Here is a 20,754-nt window from a genome sequence, read left to right on the forward strand (position 1 = left end):
GACATATTCTTGACACGTGTTTAAATTTATCCCGTATTCTTCCTTACTCGAGATCAGTTGCCTGCTTCTCCTTACGCGTTAGGTATTTCAGTTCCCATTATTTCTGACTTCCTTGGGAGGTTACTTGGTTGTGATTCGGTATCTTCAAAGAGTGTCTGAGAGGTGGGGTATCAGTATCTATTATCATTATGGTCCATTACATTTATGTGATCAATTAGGTATGAAACTATGCATTAATTACTTTGGTAGATAGGTATACAATATACTTAGATAAACAAATTTTATCATAGTAAGTAATTGAAAAGTAATACAGATAAGTGGATCACCACAAAAAAATTGAAAACAATAAAATAATGACAATAATTCAAAGATAACCTATTAATATTGTCATTAGATAATACTGCTTACATAACTATTATACTATTAACAATTTAGTTGACATTTAAAAGCATATTAGTTTAATGATTTAAGTGTACAATTATCATCATTTGCTTGATGAGACACTTTGCAAGAGTCATAATCATTAGTCTGTAAAAATTCAAGATAGATTTAAATGTTCACCAAAGCAATCCGAAGATATTGAGATAAATTCCTTCAATACGATAATTGTAAGCAGTGGCGACAAGTGGTTTCTAGTTATTTTTTATTGGTAGTGCACTGAAAAATGCTTACTTTTATCAAGATCTAGTTGGTGTTTTTTGTGGTGGATAAAATGTTTATAAGTCATCCGGAGGCTTCAGATTCGATTACTGGTTAAGTCATAATACATTTATGTGATTTTATCAAAGCCTCGGTGATGTTTCACTTTCACTATTATGATTGGGCCTTATGACATCAAAAAGAATATATGTGTCGCTGAGTTTCAAAACCCGCTATATCACTTTTTCATTATGTTGAGAAAATCAACAAAAACTTTTTGAACTAAAAAGGTTTTTGCATGTTTCAGTAGTGTTATAGCGGGATTTGATAGACACATTGATTTTGTTTCATAAATGACAGTTAATCGTAGCGGCTTTTGAAAGAGGCGATAAAATTTTCATGTAGAGATTTTAATAACGAATCCAACGATATATATATATCTTAATTATTTAAAAAAAAAAAAAAAACTGTTATAGCGGGTTTTGAAACTCAGCGACACATATATTATAATATCTATAAGCTAATAATGGTGATTCACTTGAACTGATTTTGTTATGCAAGACATGTGAGAGAACTTTAATTGGATCAGTTGAATATGTCCCACTGAAGCGGAAGAAACCGGTACTGACAATTAATTAATCATGTGGAGTAAGTACTACTACATAATATTGTGTTTTATTTCAATTAATACAATGTCTTTCCACTAATAATTGATAGAAGTTCACACCATTAAAATGCTAATTTCAACATTTGTCTAGTAGTCCTTTTTTTTACCTTCGTTTTCATATATTTTAATATTAAGAGAAAGGAGGTAAATTTATCAAAAATTCATAATAAAATTTAGCAATAAAAATAAATTTTCTAAATCTCTTTTTATGTAATCAATAATAATAAAATGTAAATTTGGCTAAAAGATAGTTTTAACTATTCAAAATCTGACAGGTACACGTTTCTCAGTCACTTTTGTCCTACATTTATTTTATATAACTACTTTCTACATAATGAAGCAAATATATTTTTTAAACTTTTTTCCGTATTTATAAAAAAATTACTATTAATGGTATTTTCGATGTGATAAATTATAAAAATGGCAGGTTATATAAATGATGTGGGCTGGAGGTTAGCATGCTCGCATCACAAATTGTCAGTAGCGCGGGTTCGAATACCGTGGCTGGGTGAAATTCAAATGTTTAACAATACGTGTTTCGATCCAAGGACTGGACCTAACGAATTGAATGAATAATTATTAACTACCAACTTCTACAATTAACTGAGGAGATTAATAATGATTTACCTATACTTTTCTTAAAACAAATTCAAATTCAAAAATTCAAAAGAAATCTTTTACTCTATAATAGATGTGTCGTTATCATTTATTTTAAATTAGATTTATAGTATATCAAATTCTCCATATGACACTTGATGCTATGATGCTGTCTTTACATTTTTTTTTTCGACCATGTCCGATCCTAATAGGATCATATGGGCCTCCACAAAGTAGAGGTTTGTATTGACAGATTTTTGTTTTTTACGAGAAATGGATGTCAGCCACTTGCTCAACCTATTAGGTCCATACCCTGACTCACACACAAATTGAAAAACAATATGTGTACTTGCCAGACCCAGGATTCGAACCTGAGACCCACGGCGTGATAGTCCAACGCTTATGCCGCGCGGCCACCGTGGGACATTTATTATATCAATCATTTTCTCTTGAATTTACAATAAATGTGCATGGTAGCGAAGAACTAGGGACTGAGAAGAGTGGAAGGAGGTATGAGGTCCGACGGTGGATCAATCTCAGCTGATGATGTTTTTCTTGAGTTACCGAGATATTTAATACCACCGGTCGGAACTGCTTACATAGGTTCTTCCTCACACTGGACCGGTTGGTTATGCAAACTCAATTTCAACGACAATTACATTTAGAAATAATAATCAATGTCTCATGAAATAAGTGGTGTATATTTGCTATGCCGTATGAGCGTATGCTATATAAAATGAAAAATATCAGCCAAAGTTAGAAGGGTTACCAAGTCAGGTATTACTTATTCAGGTAACTTTGATCAGACAGTATAACTTTGACTCATGTTGTTTCATTGATTTATATAGGATAGGCTTTGAGATAATTTCGCAAGTGTATATAATTGTTGACAGAAATGTTATGAAAATAACAACATTGACCAAAGATAGACCTATATTATGTCAAAGTTACCCATGGTTCGGGCGATTTTGGCCATTCAGTATAACTTTGACCTAAGTTGTTTTTATTATAAAATTCTATGAATATAATATTATACTTCAGTACACAATAATATCTTGTATAATTGCAACAATGCAATAACAATATGGGGCAAAGTTAGACAGATGTGTCAAAGTTACCCGGGTAGGATGTAAATCAATTTATTGAATGTGATCGTGTCCAATGGGCAAGAACTAACTAATCATTCATCATGGAGTCAATTTCACTCGGCGATAGTGACATAATGGCAGAATCAATTGATTATAACAGGGGCCATGGAATTGATTATATCGGAAATAGATTGGCGTCTGTATTAGTTATTCATTTTATTGCCGCAAGCATGTAACGCAAAGCAGCGACAATAAATTATGAGATCTTTTACATATTATGTACTAATGATTTTTCTTCCTTTTTTACAATTTAAATAATATAAAATATTATTTTGCCTACATAATCATTCAATATTTATTTATGTTTTTAGTGAATCCTTTCCTTATCTTTCTAGACATTTTTTTTTTGAAATCATTATCCACTAAGCATTAGTACCTATTAATGACGGAAAAGGTACATGTTAAAAAGACTAGCGCACAGGTAAAGCGACATGCATCGAACCACTGTAATTATATACCGAATCGTCCTAACATGCATGTGCTGTAATGTGGCCATGTAACAGTGACAGGTTTCGCGCCTTCATCGGCCGTCCATTGATATGTTTTTTCTTTACCTTTAGAATGTCATATGTTCCTGGAGAAAATCTTAGGCCCGTTTCAGACAGGACACCGGTGTCGCGCTCGATATAATATAGGAGGCCTTTGTATTCGAATAAAGGGGCCTTTGTATTATGTTTATTAACGCCCCAGAGCTAATGAGTCAACGCATAATTTCGCGCTATAAATTAGAACATAAAACTGGCTGCGGTAATAAAAACAAATGTATCGGCGGCTTGAGAATGTAGCGGCCGTCGGAAAAGTGTACCGGACACTCGTTGACTCATTGCTCTGGGGCGTTCATAAACATAATACAAAGGCCTCCTATATTATATCGAGCGCGACACCGGTGTCCCGTCTGAAACGGGCCTTAAGCTACAGAATTTGAATTTGGATTTGAACTGAGACATAATTTTTGGTCAACCAACAACCCTTATATTCAGGATTTTCCCTCAATTATATATCAATATTTCTACTATCTTTCAGGTAGTTTAAGTATCTGCTAGAGATTCGTTTTTCTCGTAATCGTAATTATTTACCGATTCAACAAAGTACCTATATAGTATGTGAAAAATTACGACGAACATAATATTTAGATGAACTATCATAGATATGTCAAACACGCGAGTCATTCGTATTGGAAAGTCAAAACAAAGACAATGGCTACAAACAAACCGGGGACATGGGTCAATGAGAAATTGGACAGTCTCAGAAAATAAAAACAAGAGAGACAACTTTCTCAACATGAGACGCATCCTTAGCAATCGAGACACAATCCTTTTCTATTGCATGGATGCTAAACCAGGAGATGTCACGGATGTGGCTGTCCAGTAGCGAAGGGTGGAGGTAGGCTATTAAGATCCGCTTAAAAAGTTTAGTAGACAAACTTTAGTGTAGACTATTTATGGTGGATCTTAACAGCCTACCTCCACCCTTTTCCACTGGGCTGTACATATACATCCTCAAGATTCCTTGCACTGACCGGGTGACAAATGTTGACGTTGAATATCTGCGTTATATCAAAAACAAGAAAACTACAGTACCTCGCCCACATCATGAGAGGACAAAAAATTGTCATCCAATGAAAGATTAATGGTAAACACAGCAGAAGATGACGCCGCATTACGCGCCTCCGTGATTGGTAAGAGTGCAGCTCAACCGAACCGTTCCGGGTAGTAAAATGATGAAGCAAAGGTAGCTCTGATGGTGGTCGACCTCCGTTTGGTGATGGCATGACAAGAAGAAGATGATCAAACCACCGTGCATCGATTTCAATCCGTCGACATACAAAATATTAATTTAGCTCCGGCTACCAAATCAACTGCATTAAAAACGATCCAAAAATGTCCTAAGTATTTCACTCACAAAACTCTACATTCTATGCGTAGGTACATAATATCATTGAATATTTAAAAAAAAATTAGGCATGCTTGATTTGTATGAATAAAATTAATTATTGCAACCAATCAATTATCCGAACATTTAATATTATGCAATTTATCAGACATAATGCAAAATTAATTTATTCATCTGCATTCAAATAACAAACCGAAAAACTGCTACATTTTTACCTCTAACTACAATTGCGACTAGCCGTTTGTATGAGATGCGTATTAGTACATGTTTCGTCGGTTTTAGGTGGGGCATAATATTATGGCGTGACATGCCGTGACAAACACATAATATTAATTATATTTAACGCTTACACTGAGTCATAGAAATGTGAAAAGATTGGTAATTGGCCCTACACGTGATTCGGCCAAGCCACGGTGACAATGTTTTACATGCGATTTGAAATAATTCATCGACGAAAATAATTGTTCGCAGTCGTATGTTTACACCTTACACAAAGTTGGTCATAATAGGGATTGATAATTTTTCATTGAATTAAATCAGGTAACGCTGGTAAAGATTTGTAATAATATGTACATTCTGATTCTGCAATAATAATATAACCTTTATTATTCGCATAAATTATATATTGCCATAAGTAATATATCGATAAAAAGTAATATTCAAATTATAAAATAAATAATCTGTTCGAACGTTGACAAAACAAGATACCTAGGTCTTGCCAGATGAAAATATATTTTTTCAGTAGATTATAAATTAAGCATAAAAACTAGGTACGTACCTAGGTACTAAATTTTGCAGACAAAATTCAAACTGTGCTCGCATGTCACACAAAAATTGCCTGGGCGCCACGTTCGCTATCTTGGACGTGCGACATAGTGTTTTATGAAAGCATCCATAATAGGGGATCCAATCCCGGGATCACGGACAATTTTCGATACCCATGGATCCCGGTATTAGTAAACATAATCCCGAAACCTTCGGGATTGATTTTTTTTATCAATCACAATCAATTATGTTAGTGAAGTTTATGTACCTGCACATGTCACAGGGGGAATCGTCGGATGCTCACGGATTATAAATAACCATTTTTTTTATTGCCATACGCAATCGTAAGAACATCAGAAATAATTACAAGATAAAAAGAACTTTTTATATACAACGTTTTTAAATTTTCCGTTGAACCATATAAACTTGACTTGACTAGCTTAAACGATCAAAAAAAATGTACTTGACATGTCATATTGATTTCCATAGTAACGCACGTATATATTAATAATTTAGTTGCTAGGACCCCAGACCCCTAGCAACCAATAATGGTGTCGAAATAACTTTTCATACAAAACAGAATTGACTGAAAATGAATTCAATTCTACTTAAAGATGGCTAAAAGTATTAAAATAATGCATTGGCACCGTGTTCTGGTATATTCTAAAAGTTTCAAATGACTAGCTAGTCGGGAAGTTAGTTAAAAATCGATTGCAAGATTTGTACCGGACAAAGAACCACCGGACAAATAAGAATACGAGCTAAGAAAAACGTTGTAAAATAATAAATTCGTTCATTTAAAATTTTAAAACCAGCTAGACGCCACTAACGTTCTGGCACGCGAACGGCGTCTAACCGCCAGTGCCACGGACGTGCAGGCAGGCACTTGTTTCTACTCTGAATTTAATGAATGTTATCTTTTTTTAAATAAATAAAAAAAAACTGTTTTACTTTCACACTATTATCTGTATTCTAATATTATTTACTCCATTAAACCCACTTATTTTCAAGATTGAACGTACACAATATTAACATTAAATTTCTTAAATAGTATAAATTATAGTACCTAATATACATTTTTGACCATTTTATCAATGCTATATAAAATAATAATGCTAACTATCGAAAAAAACGACAATCCCGGGATCGTCAAATTGTAATCCCGAAATTCCGGGATCAAAATTTTGACTCAGGGTTGGATTCCCTAATCCACATGATGTAATACTGCAGAGCTACATGTCTTGCTAAGACATCACACGACTGGTGAGTGACAGGAATTCTTGGCGATGCCGTGTGGTTGTCCATCACAGGCGACTCTTCAAGTTATGTCTTTTAGTGTCCATATTCCCTACCTGCGCAGCGGACATGGACAAATAAAATACCATAGTCCAACTCCAACGTTCTACCCAAGCAGTAAAACTTTTCGTTTTCAATGCTGTTGTTAATTGACTTAAGAATGTTTACCGGCCATTTTTAGCAGACACTCGATGCATTTACCTGTAACTGCGTGTTTAGAGAATTACATACTTACGTCAATATTGTTGGACATCTACGAGAAAAGTAAACGTTACCAGATACTCGTAAAACGATTACAATGGAAACTGGCTTGTACCTTTCAGAATAAAATCAACAGTTTTTTTTTCTGTTGAAGTTATGTTAGAATATTTAATTGTATTACAATGAGGATAATAATTATTAAAAGATTTCAAAGCACATTTTCAAGGTTTAGTGATTTCATCTAACCAAATAAATTTGACTTTAAATATGAGTCTTGTACACATTTTGTATTGGGTATTTCGAAAGACAGTTCGATTTTCGAATCGAATGATTCTATGTGCCGTTGTATTGGTAACAAGTTCATTATTTTTCTTCTTCTATTGGCAGCCCAAAAACAAAATGTCAGCTCGCATTCTGATTCAAATTATTTTTTTCACATATCGTGAACATTATGTTCACAACGTAACATTTAGAAACAAATAAATATTATTACAACTCAGTATTAAGTACATAAAATGAAATAAATCAGTATTTTAAGTTATTAAACAGTAGAAAAGTGTAAATACAAAAAAAATATAAATTAGATACAAGGAAGTACACCGAATGAGCGAAGTCTATAGCTTTTTAAATCCATTAGAATTTAAATTCAAATTCCATCAAGTAGGCACCCTCGATCGATATTATTAATAGTCTATAGTTTTCTTTACATAAATTTCTCTATTTTGTACATGACTATCTTAACAATAATGGTTAATGCGTTGCCTTTGGTGAAATGCATAAAATTGACAAGGAAGTATTTTTCCACAGCTATATTTTATATTCAAATGACTGCTTTGATATGTGAGATATATAAAATGTCTAATTGAAGTCGAAATGAATTTTACACTATCCAATCTATCTATATTTATACATCTATGATCCAATCCTATGAATTTACGTAGGTATTCCAGACATACATAATATTATAATCTAAAAATTATAGTGAAATATCTAATGTTTTAGAATATAGTCATGTATAGTATGACTATATTATTCTAAAACATTAGAGCGAGAGGTTTAAAAGAATACTATTTTATGTAATAAAAATACTTTATTCAGTCATTAAACGTTTAAAATAAATATAAAGGATAATGAGGCTTCAAAATTATATAAATAGATTATCATCTACAACGTTTAAGGAATGTCCAGGGTTATGCTCTGAAAATACCATAAAATCTCCATTTTGACCTACGCTGAGCATGTGGGCCCTTAAGTAGGTACCCACTTATGACAATAATTATTATACTTTTATTGGACATTAGACGATCAAACAAAAAAATTAAGCACATTTTTTTTGGAATTCAATTAAAAAGATGACAACCTGCCATTTATTAGATAATTATTAGAGAAAATGCCAATTTCATGAAATATTCAAATAGAAAACCACGGAAAACAGAATTAATATTATCGATAAATCATTGCCAAACCAAAGGTCATGCACAAAGGAAGCATTTAAAACCGATTGCGAGTTCAAACTGGTTTTACAAACCGACAACCTACTAAGAATGATGATAAAGCAATAGTAGAAATGTGTGAAAAAATAGCATTTATGCTAGTGACGAAGAGTGCCTGTTGGCCCCTCCAGCGATGTTTAACCTAAAATCCCAATTATTTTATTGATTAACATATTGCCTAATAATCAACTAACTATATACATGTACAATAATGTAAGTAGGTACTTAATTTTTATTTAGTAAGTTTAATAATTGGTATATTTTTAATCATATTAAGTAATTTGAATATATTTCATAAATTATTTTAACTAAGTATAAAATAGCAGCGACGAAGAGTGGAGGTAAATAGCGAACACTAAACTTTTTAGTCACTAAACGCCAATTATAGGCGAGTGGCTTACGCGTCGGCTTATAATGTTGTGGATCCCAAGTTTGAATCCTGGGTCTGGCAAATATACATATTATTGTTTTTCAATTTATGTTTGGAGTCAGACTATAGACCTAATAGGTTGAGCAAGTGGCCAACATCTATTTCACGTAAAAACAAAATTCTGTTAATACAAAACCTTCACTCTGTGGATGCCTATATCATGGCCCCCACATCCTGAAGCGGGCCCCCAGGCCACGATATTTGGCGGCCCTCCCAACCTATCGCTAAGGTTAAGGGCAATGTAGTGTTCTATAGTAGTGTTTCCCAACTGATATTCCGTAGAACTCCAGGGTTCCGCGTAAAATAAAGGGTTCCGTATTCCGTGTATTTTTTTAGCGATTTTTCGTATTTTTAAATAAATCTGCTTGAATTGTTGGCACTCAGCGTCATATGATGAAGCAATGAGCGCGACCCTCTTTTGCGATAGCCAAGTTACATCTGACCCTTCGCCATGTTGGATAAATAGTCATTTTCATTAGTCAGGAGACACTAAAAATAATTATAAAATAAAATTCTACTTGTCTTATAGCGCCGCAGGCGACTTTTTAAAAATTTACGGTGTGTTTATCTCATTTAACTAGTTGATCTGCCACGTCGGGCCCCTCATGAGCACGGCCCCCCAGGCTAGAGCCCTGTCAGCCCCCCCTTTGTGGGGGCCATGGCCTATATTATGATCTTATTAGAATTGGACATAGTCAAACGAAGAAACTTTTTTTAAAATTTGATTAAGCCCTGCCTTAAACCAACCCATAAATCAGGGAGGGGCAAACTTTTTGGATGGAGGGCCAAATTCAAGAATTCCAAATGAGCGGCGGGCCGCAAGTAAAATACCATTTTTAGATATACACTATTTATTATCACGAAAAATAAACATTACAAAAAAAATAATGAGAAGAATGAAACTATTGTACATTTTTGAAAATTTTTTAAAATTTAGGTGTTAATTTTGTAGTTGATATTCTCAAAACTGCTAGTAAATGGGCATCGGAGATATTTGATCGTAAAGAATTTTTATTGAGGTTCATGATCGAAAATGTTTGTTCACTTATATAGGTTGATCCAAAAAATTACGAATATTTTTCTTGCATACCTACTCTTTAAGTTGGTCGAATTTGTCTGAATTAAGGGCATTATAAAATTTGGAGATTTCTTCGCGACTATGCTATTCTCTTAAATCAGTGTCACACTGCAGATTAATAATCTCATGTTGTAGCTCTGTCGGTACACTATCAATATCTATTGAAATCGATGTTCAACGTAGAAAATAGTGGTTACATAGTGTGAGACGAGACGCAAGGAATACGTACTGAGATAATGCATTTACGAAACAACAAATTCTTCAAATTATGATCTATTGTCAATATTTTTAAAAAATATATAAAAAAGTTATTCGTAATCACAAGTACAATTATCGATGGCGGGCCGCGAAAAAATACCCGGCGGGCCGCAGTTTGCCCTCCCCTGCCATAAATGATAAAAAATACACTACAATCTATAAAATATCTAAAATTATGTATGATATTATAATGCCATAGTTTTAGTTATTTTTTTAGAAAAGAATATGATTTTCCTAATATTTATTATCGTTTGCTTTAGCCAGGGTTTAATTGATTTTTAAAAACTAACATATTGGTTACTTACAATCTGTAATTAATTGTATTCTTAGTTCAATGTAGGTATTAACAAATAAGTATTAGGTACTAACTACTGACAAAGTTTAGTGAGTAGTGTGTACTATGTATATCGGATTTCCACAGCCTATCTCCACTCTTCGCCACTGGTATGCATAGAGGTCATAATTAGTTTTTCATAATGTCGACATCTTTGCATTAGTTACCTAGTATAGAGTTTTCATCGTAGGTACACAGTTAAATTCGTGTGTGGTATAAATGAGGCTTCTGTCATTCCCACTAGTGTACTTTGTCCTTGATACATATCTGATCAACTGTACCATGTAATGCATTTGTAGAGCAAACAAAGTTATCAGAAACCCAGTTGCGTGCGCTGACTTTTGAGAACGGGGATGCTCTATCTTTATTTTATATTATTATAATTTATAACGATGAATAATTTTATTTATCAATTCAGCGATTTACGAGATCTCATTAGCTCTGGGGCATTCATAAACAAAATACAAATGCCCCTTTATTCGAATACAAAGGCCTCATATGTTATATACGTCAACGCATAATTTCACGTTATAAACTAGAACATAAAACTGGCTGCGGTAATAAAAACAAGGTATAGGCGGCTTGAGAATGTAGCGGCCGACGGAAAAGTGTACCGGACACGCGTTGACTCATTAGCTCTGGGGCGTTCATAAACATAATACAAAGGCGCCTTTATTCGAATACAAAGGCCTCCTTATTATATACGAGCGTGACACCGGTGTCCCGTCTGAAACGGGCCTTAGGTCACCCGTATTCAATTAAGTCATTGCCCGTATTACACTCAGGATATTATTGTAGTCCTTAATTTTTATTATGCATTTTATTATGCAATTGGCGCAACATGAAACTTTCTTCCGTACGCAAAGGTGAAGCCGTGCCGGACAATAATGCCATACGGCAAGCCAACATGAATGACGACATACGACATTTCGGAATTATCCCTGCGCTGCATGTTAACTGAAATTTGTTGCAAACTCGACGTGTTGCAGTCGGACGAGTTTAGATGTGCGTGCCGGCTAAGGGGTAAAAAGTGACTTGACTACTTATTCAAAATAATTTATTTTGCATTCAGAGATGAAACTCATTAAGTTCCATTAGCCGAATTTCTAAATCTTTCAGGTAGGTACCGCAGGATGGGTTTTTGTACATCATGCAAATTTTCTCTTCAACGCATCTATTCTATACACAAGGCTGCTTTCGGCGGCTATCAAGAGTAGTTTATCATACTTATGTATTGAGGTGTTATAATTGTTAAAATAAGTTCGGCGTCTAAATCAAGCTCTCATAATTCATACAGTCTATCATCAACATTCATTAACCTCATATATCATCCATAAACAGTGTACCGTCAAGTGCCGCGCATCGGGTAACCCAACAAACCATACCGCGCGAGTGATAGTGCAACCAGACCACGAAGCCATCATCAACTTCATAAAAGGTCAGTGTCTGGCTTCCTGGATCCGGAATCTACCATCACCTTAAACTTATACAGTCCACTGTTGAAAGCGCCACCAGTATCGACATTAAATGTTGTACATATTATTACATTTATTAAAAGTAGATTTAATTGTTTTTTTTTTATAGTAACATAGTTTTTTTTAAGACTCATGAGCCGCCACTGTAACTGACTACAGAGAAAGTACCGAAAACCTTAAAAAAATATATATCATTTTTATATAATATTATTATTTACCGATAATCGGCTAAATCAGTCCTTCATAAGTAATCATTACACTGTGTAAATATAAGTATTATTTAAGTGATTACCAAATTGTACACACTTAAGTCACCGTTATCAAGTTATCATCATTATCTATAAATTAAATACACTATAAATATACTTAGAAGTAGATTTTCGGCAGAAATTAAGTACAAAAAAAATTGAGGTGATAAACTTACTAATATATCGATTAATACTACGATTTTTTTAATCTGAAGTTAGTCATCAAAAGTGTATTGCATATTATTCAACAAAGCAATGTAACCTACTGACTTACATACGGTTAAGTACTTTCAATGGAAGGCAGAAAGCTACAAGGGGGTGGTCATTTTGGCACAGTGGCGAAGGGTGCCTGTTGAAGGTATTTAGGCAGTGGTAGATAACTGAAAAAAAATACCTACGACAACCATAGTTACACAATATTATAAACTTTGCTTATCTTCAGTATTTTCTTCTTCGACCATGTCCGATCCTAATAAGATCATAATATAGGCCTCCACAGGGTGGAGGTTTGTATTAACAGACTTTGTTTTTACGAGAAATGGATGTCAGCCACTTGCCCAACCTATTAGGTCCATACCTCGACTCATACACAAATTGAAAAAATAATATGTGTACTTGCCAGACCCAGGATTCGCACCTGAGACCCACGACGTTATAGGTCGACGCTTAAGCCGCGCGGCCATTGTGGGTGTATTTTACTAAACAAAAAATATTATATTTTACTTTTTATAATAGATATTACACGAAAAAAGACAATAGGCTCTACGAAAGTAATGCTCAACCAGGCTTGAAAATTGCACTGTTACGATAGTTGAGCGTTTTGACCGCGAGACTGTGTGGCATCGAATTCAACGCTTCTAAATGAATGTATGTATTTAGAAAAATTACGTCACCGTAAGCAGCGGAGGGTCCGATAGGCTTAAATACCAACATCATCAGGTCACGTTATAGTATGCCATTGGTTTTGATATTGAGTAGGTGTGTTTTTACAATACATGTGTCATCGTATGTATGTGTTGTATGCGTTAAATTACTTGGAACCTTTTTTTATTGTATTAGTCTATTATGTAGTGGTATAGCTGGTTACGTATCTGTGCTTACAGACAGCTGCCGTTGGCACACATTTTATTATTGTTTGTCAAATGTAAAATAATGAAGTAGGTACTTAATTAATTATTTAAATACGTTAATAACCAATTAAAAATTATTTTTCTTAAGAAGTTAGGCTTTAAATAATCGACTAGTATTGAGTCTTCGCCACTGCTAAACGCGAGATATCATACTGTTATTCAAACTTAATTAGAAACGTCGGGGGGTGCTAGGAGTATACTTAGATATATATCCCCCCTAGCCTCCGGAAAAAATGTATGTACATAATTTTCATTTTAAAATATTTTATATTTCTCTCACGCGTTGCAAATGTTTTGTATGATTGTATAATTAACTATGTGTACTTATAGTCAAAATGTTATCCCATTCATAATATTCGTCATCTTTATTTTACAGTTTATAATAATTATTTACCTTTTGACACCTTCTCAAACGAGTAGTTTCCGACTAACTTTCTTTAAGGCATGGTCGCCTTTCATTCTCTTGAAACTCGTAGGTCACTTCTGCTCTTAAAGCATTTTTCCCTGCTCTCACGTCGTATCGTTTTCAATCCCGATATTATAGAAAATTTGAATTTTACGCACCCGTCAATTACATGCGTGGTCGCAGCCATGACCTATTTTGGGTGAAAGCTGTTTCCTCATGTCAGGCTCACCAGGCACCAATAGCGAGGGCTGTGCGGCTGGTCGATGCACTCCCTCCCTAGAGATGTAGATATTTTCGGCGATCCATTATATATTCTGTTTTTTAAATTATATTTTATTGTTTAATTTATATTTTTTTGAATCATTGTTGTTTTTTTTAGTTTATTTCTTTTGTATAAAACTATTTTTGCTGTGTTTTTTTTTTCTCTAACTGATTAGTTGTAATTTTTATTCTAAATGACATGTTGTGAACGTCCTGAATTAATAATTTGTTATGTACTCAACGTGTCTTTGTCAAATAAATAAATAAATAAACTCTGTTAACAAACCTCACCTATGTAGTAGGTACCTAAAATGATTATAACAGTAAATAATCATTTCAGTTATACGTTATCACAAAAAATATATTTGTATTTTTAAAAAAAAGTTGTTTCTACAGGTCGATGGTCAACCTGTTGAACAAGTTTAGAAATATTTGATCTGTTTATTACAAAGTAATCCGTTAACTGCACTCGCCGTGTGTTGTTAACTAGTCAGAAATCAATAAATTAAGCCATGAATACAATATTATATTGAGTTCTTAACCAGCAGAACAGATAAAGAACTGCAGAATTGACTGCATTTGCAAAACAGTTGACACAGAACAAATCCTTAAGCATTTACATAAATCAATGCTTGAGATAAAGGTCATTAATTATTGATGTCTATTTTTAAATACCGACAAGTCGATATTATACAATATTTGTAAGTAGTAAGTTAAATAATAAACAACTAATAATTGAGTCGTACAGTATCAAAGGTAGATCTGTGCGTTATTCATCATTTCGAGAAAATGACGAAAAACGTTATGTTGGGATTTTTAGTGTTATAATAGCATGAAACATGTTTCTACATTTAGAAATTAGAAATTCAATTCAAATTCAACAGTTCTACTTTTGTTTCCAAAGTATTGAACAGTTCTAATTCTGATACCAAGCCCTATTTTCCATCACAATTTTATACCACACAGATATGATTTTGATTCGAATATTATATTGCTAGTCGTACATTATGGTCAGAAGAATAATTTGGCATACTTAGTTAAATTTCGATATATTTGCGACAGTTCTACTTTTGATACTATACGACTCAATTATTCTATGTATTGTATTATATTTTTAAATTAGAACAATATCACAGTAGGTATTAGGCATCGTATCCGGAAACTTGTACGTATGCAGTTCTCCGTATCACACTTCACCGTGAAATGTTATATCGGAAATACATGGCCGTATATTAAAGACCACAGAATAGATAATAAATATAATACTGAAAGGCTATATTCAATACGCTGCATCTTGATGCAGGGTTTTGAATGTGTGAGTGTCCTACGAAAATGAAGCACGCATTATGCACGTGCAATAGTGTGTGTAATACACCAACATTAAATGAGCGTAAAGGCACGGTGGCCGCGCGGCATAAGCGTTGGACTATCACGCTGTGGGTCTCAGGTTCGAATCCTGGGTCTGGCAAGTACACATATTGTTTTTCAGTTTGTGTGTGAGTCAGGGTATGGACCTAATAGGTTGAGCAAGTGGCTGACATCCATTTCTCGTAAAAAAACAAAATCTGTTAATACAAAACCTCTACTCTGTGGAGGCCCATATGATCCTATTAAGATCGGACATGGTCAAAAAAAAAAAAAAAAAAAAGGCATAAACCGAGAGCAGTTTTAAGTATTCGACGTAAAACGTATTCTTGACACGTGTGTAAGTTTAACCCGGATTCTTCCTTACTCGAGTCGGTTACCTGCTATCGCCTTACCCGTTATGTATTTCAGTTCCCATTATTTCTGAGTTCCCTGTTAAAGACCGTCCAACCTCTTTGGGTTGTGTAGTAACGACATAAAATTCATGTCTAAATAAAACACGGTTCTTGTCGGTTTACACTTCACAGGAAGCCAACGGCAAACACATTTTGAAAATAGCCGATATACTGGATTATTTGTTAGGTTAGTTTAGGTTTTCATTCTTGAATTCATGAATTTTGCCAAAAACAGCTATGAAAATTGAATTAATGTTCATATTGAATCTAATAAAATTTGAGACCGTATAATATCTATACGGTCATCTTTTTCCGATAAGAAAGTTCATGGCGAACTGTGCCACGGTGAAAAGTTTTCCGTAAAATTTAGATGTAACCATTAGGCACAATCCACTGTATTGCAATAAATATAAGTAAAATAAAAATTAACAAATCCGATAAATTCTGAACATATGTGGTCTCACTTGCTTTATATTATTAAGAATGTTTAATAAATAATGTTACATTCTTAAATCTTGTGAATTATTCGTTGAATATAAAAAAAAAGTTTATTAAATTATTAGCAAGTGCAAGTACGTTATAACAAAAAAATTGAGATCCTGACATCGGTTAGTAGGTAATTACGATAAAATGTTATTATTTTGATTTAAAATACATAAGCCGATCGCTAAAGTAATAATGCAATTAGATATGACACACGTAGCTTAGCGATCAGAGCACATGGGCGCGAATCCCGAGTAGCGTGGGTTTGTATAAAAAAAAGGTTTTTTCTAGTGGTTGTACATTGTGTTTTCAAATAATTTATGTTCTATAAAGAATGTTACATCTTTAAATTTTATAAATCTTCGTGGAAAGAATAGTTTATTATATTATAGTTGAATAAGTCATAATAAACTATGATAGGCATGGGCCCCACATGGGTGGGCGGCTAACGGGGCTCTAGTCTGGGGCCCTGGCATAGGAGGGGCCCAGCTAAGAGACATTAACATACATCACAAATTTAGTCTAATAGTAAAAAAAGGCGACTGCGGCGCAACTTTCCTTCAGGGTTATTAAATATTTTAAATACATGGTTATGTGTTGACATTATTTAATGTGATATGATGATTGATATAAGTACTTGATTGATAATTCCCGTGTAGAAATTGGGAAACACAACTGAAAGGCATCACACTGCCATTAATGTTGGCGATAGGTAGGTGGGCCCGCCAAAGATCCTGGCACGGGGGCCCGCTTCAGGATGTGGGGGGGCATGATGATGGGTGTCATAGCTACATACTTTACAGTAGGTACCTAGTGAAGTAGGTACCAATCTTTTTCTTTTCTTCTTTCGACCATGTCCGATCCTAACAGGATCATATGGGCCTCCACAGAGTGGAGGTTTGTATTAACAGATTTTATTTTTACGAGAAATGGATGTCAGCCACTTGCTCAACCTATTAAGTCCATACTCTGACTCATACACAAATTGAAAAACAATATGTGTACTTGCCAGACCCAGGATTCGAACCTGGGACCCTCGACTCTATAGGCCTGCGGTCCGCGTTTAAGCCACGCGGCCATCAGGTACCAATCAATTAAGTATTAAACATTTACCTTTATCTGCGAAAAACTGATTAAATTACGAGCATTGAACTGTTAATCATAATAATATGCGTAAAGCACAAACAATGCAAATCGATTTATTCGCCTGTACTAAAATTTCAAGCATGGTTTACGAGCCGAGCGTTCGATAATTTTCCGAAAATATTGAAGTGTGTTCGATTATTTTTGTTACATATAAATAGCTAGCTACCTTGAACGGATAAATTCAATTACGATCTTCAAAGATCTCAGATGCATATCTACTGAGTTACTGTAAAGTTATTCAACAATGCAGCAGGCGAAAAAAATGTAATTTCTGTAAAATATAAGTGAAAAATGTATTACAATAATTACAGGTATATTTTTTCCCCTTTAGCTACTCAAAAGCAGGCAAGGCCCACCAATGGCGAAGGGTAGAGGCAGATTGTGGATATTCGAATATAAATAATGCACACTAAACTTTGTCAGTCATACTTATTTGTTTTATGTGGGAAAAGAAATATCCAAGTGTGTACAATATTTATATTCAATGCAAAAAGTGATGTAAACATTTGAATATATAATGCATAATTCATTGAATAAAACGGAAAAGTACAAAAACATTAAGTAAATAATATTTCATGTATTTTGTTGACGTTATCAGTAACTGACATGTCTATTGTCAAGTGTATTGCACTTTATACTATGGGTTAATGTGCATCAAAATTGTATTTTATTTAATACTAAACAATTATTTTTTTCATTTGTCAACTGGAACACTTCAGTTGAAGAGGATTGAAATCGGGTACCTAATAAATGATTTATATATTGAAGTATTGAAGAAATATTGAAGAAATATTATCTTCCTGGGTCTGCTTGTTGATTTTACTATTGGTAAACTACAATATAGTACCTACTTACCTAAAAGGACATTTTTATCATCCTAGCAAAATTGGAATAGCATAATATTGGACTAACTAAGGAAAGGAAATGTGGCACCAAACTCTCTTCATTCAGACTCGTTTATAGCGTCATAGAAGGCGGGCGTGCACAAATCGTGGCTGCATATTACATGACCGGTGGAGTTGGAGTAACTCAAATCATACAGAATTAAGTAGTCCGGATAATCGAGGTTATAAGTACTATAATATTATGAATAAGGTTTGAAAGCAAAGCTTTGATTTATCAATTTTATTGGTGACATACTAACTTATAAATGGCAGCATTGTTTACGTAAGTATACTTAATCAACTTTATTGTGTATTTTTACCAACATATAAATACTATGGTTACATAATAAAAATGTAATTTTTGGTCAGTAATGCATTTTTAATAAGGGAGAATTTATTACACTATTACTAACGCCAGTTGATGATAATTGCAATCATTTTCAATATATACAAGAATGGATTTCAGTAAGAGTTCATTATGTATTAGGAAATGGCATCATTTTCTATGTCAACTGTTCTCGTCATAATAAAAGTGACTTTTTATGGACAGATAAAAATTAACAAGCCTTTATTTGCTATGAATAAATAACCGTTGATAAAATATAACGATTAAGTATTTCCTCGAAATATAAAATTTAACTGGATATATCTGTATTATTTGTTTTGTATAAGTGGCTTCGATGAATCATGCGTTTTTTTTTTGTTTTTTTTTTTTTTTAGAATTATTAATAACCATGTCCTTGCTTTTTCGTACAAGGTGGTTGTTAGTAATTTTGAACAGTCACAAACACCCAGGCTTTGAGAAAAACACATAAATGTTTTTGTCATGACCGGGAATCGAACCCAGGAACTCTCGGGTCTATTAAATTAGATTAATAACCAGAGCGTTGGAGCGGAGCTCGGAGCAGGAGCACTGGAGCAATAAGATTTTACCCGGAGCAGGAGCGGAGCCGGAGCACTGAACTTCTAGTGCTCCAGTGCTCCGGATATATTTTTTTTATTAATATTTTCGTCCTAAAATCCAATGGAAATAGAATATTTTGACACTTCGCAACACTGGACTTATTTGAAATATGGCAACACTGCCGAGTGATAAATAACCTCACTTGACAGAGGAGGCAAATAATGAAAGACGATTTGCTGCCGTGATTTTGTTTAATATTATATATACCTAATGAAAATGAAGATTATTTTAAAACTAAGTAAGTATGTACTTACTTTCATATTTTTTTAACATTTGTATACCTACTAATATTTATTAAAACTTTTTACCCGGAGTGGAGCAGACCCTGGAGCGGAGTAACTCAAATAAGGGTCCGCTCCAACGCTCTGTTAATAACTACAATAGGTAATTGATAATTTACTACTACTTACACATATACCTCAGAGGAGAGGTGTTCATTTATTGAATATAACATAATACCTGTGTCCTTTTTAAATTATCAACATTATGTTTTAAAGATACATTGATGCAATATAACATTAAGTAGTGTAGGGCCATTGAATAAAAATTTTAGGTCAAATCAATATTAGTTCCAATAATGGTTATATTTCTTGTCACTACTAAGCACAATATTTACAATAAATTATGCTTTCAATCTATTTTTATTTTTTGCCTACGTAGGTAGGTAAATTAGTAATAGACAAATGTTTCTAATTTACCTATTTAATATTGCTAATTAATTCATGCATTGGATATACATGTTCATTTAGTAGCAATGAGATAGGTCATTGCCGACTCAAGTAGAAAGCCGATAGATTCACAACGACTGGTCCTACTTTTTCCGCCCCTCCCGTTGTTGTCTATGGATGACCTGTCATTGTTCTATCTATAGAGTGCTCACACTGACGCGTCAGTCGTGTTCACACAGGAAATGGTTTGATTTGGATAGATGAGTTACGTGATAAATAATACACTAGCATTAACACACTCTCTACAAATGTAATGCATAGATCAATGCTACATATTTTTTGGAAATCAATATTACCACCGGTTTTTATGTGAAGGACTAGTCTGACTTTGACAGCTGATAAATAACAGGAATGTATTCTATTTATAAATAGCACTGATAGTTAATATATTTGCTTTGAAATATTTTTATAATTCAATTTGAAACGAGAAAGGGCGAATAAATATGTCAAGCAATCTGTGATCTGATTTT

The 20,754-nt window shown here is 33.7% G+C and overlaps 1 protein-coding gene across 1 annotated transcript in view; it reads right to left on the bottom strand.

Moving 5' to 3' along the window:
* The window catches only part of LOC147073109 (transmembrane protein 135-like), a 39,937-nt gene that overhangs the window by 18,436 nt on the left and 747 nt on the right, over positions 1-20,754 (bottom strand). The gene's annotated exons all lie outside the window — the stretch shown is intronic.

Source organism: Rhyacophila brunnea, unplaced genomic scaffold (assembly GCF_057557595.1).
Source record: "Rhyacophila brunnea isolate RB1 unplaced genomic scaffold, BYU_Rbru_1.0 scaffold_18, whole genome shotgun sequence".
NCBI lineage: Eukaryota > Metazoa > Arthropoda > Insecta > Trichoptera > Rhyacophilidae > Rhyacophila > Rhyacophila brunnea.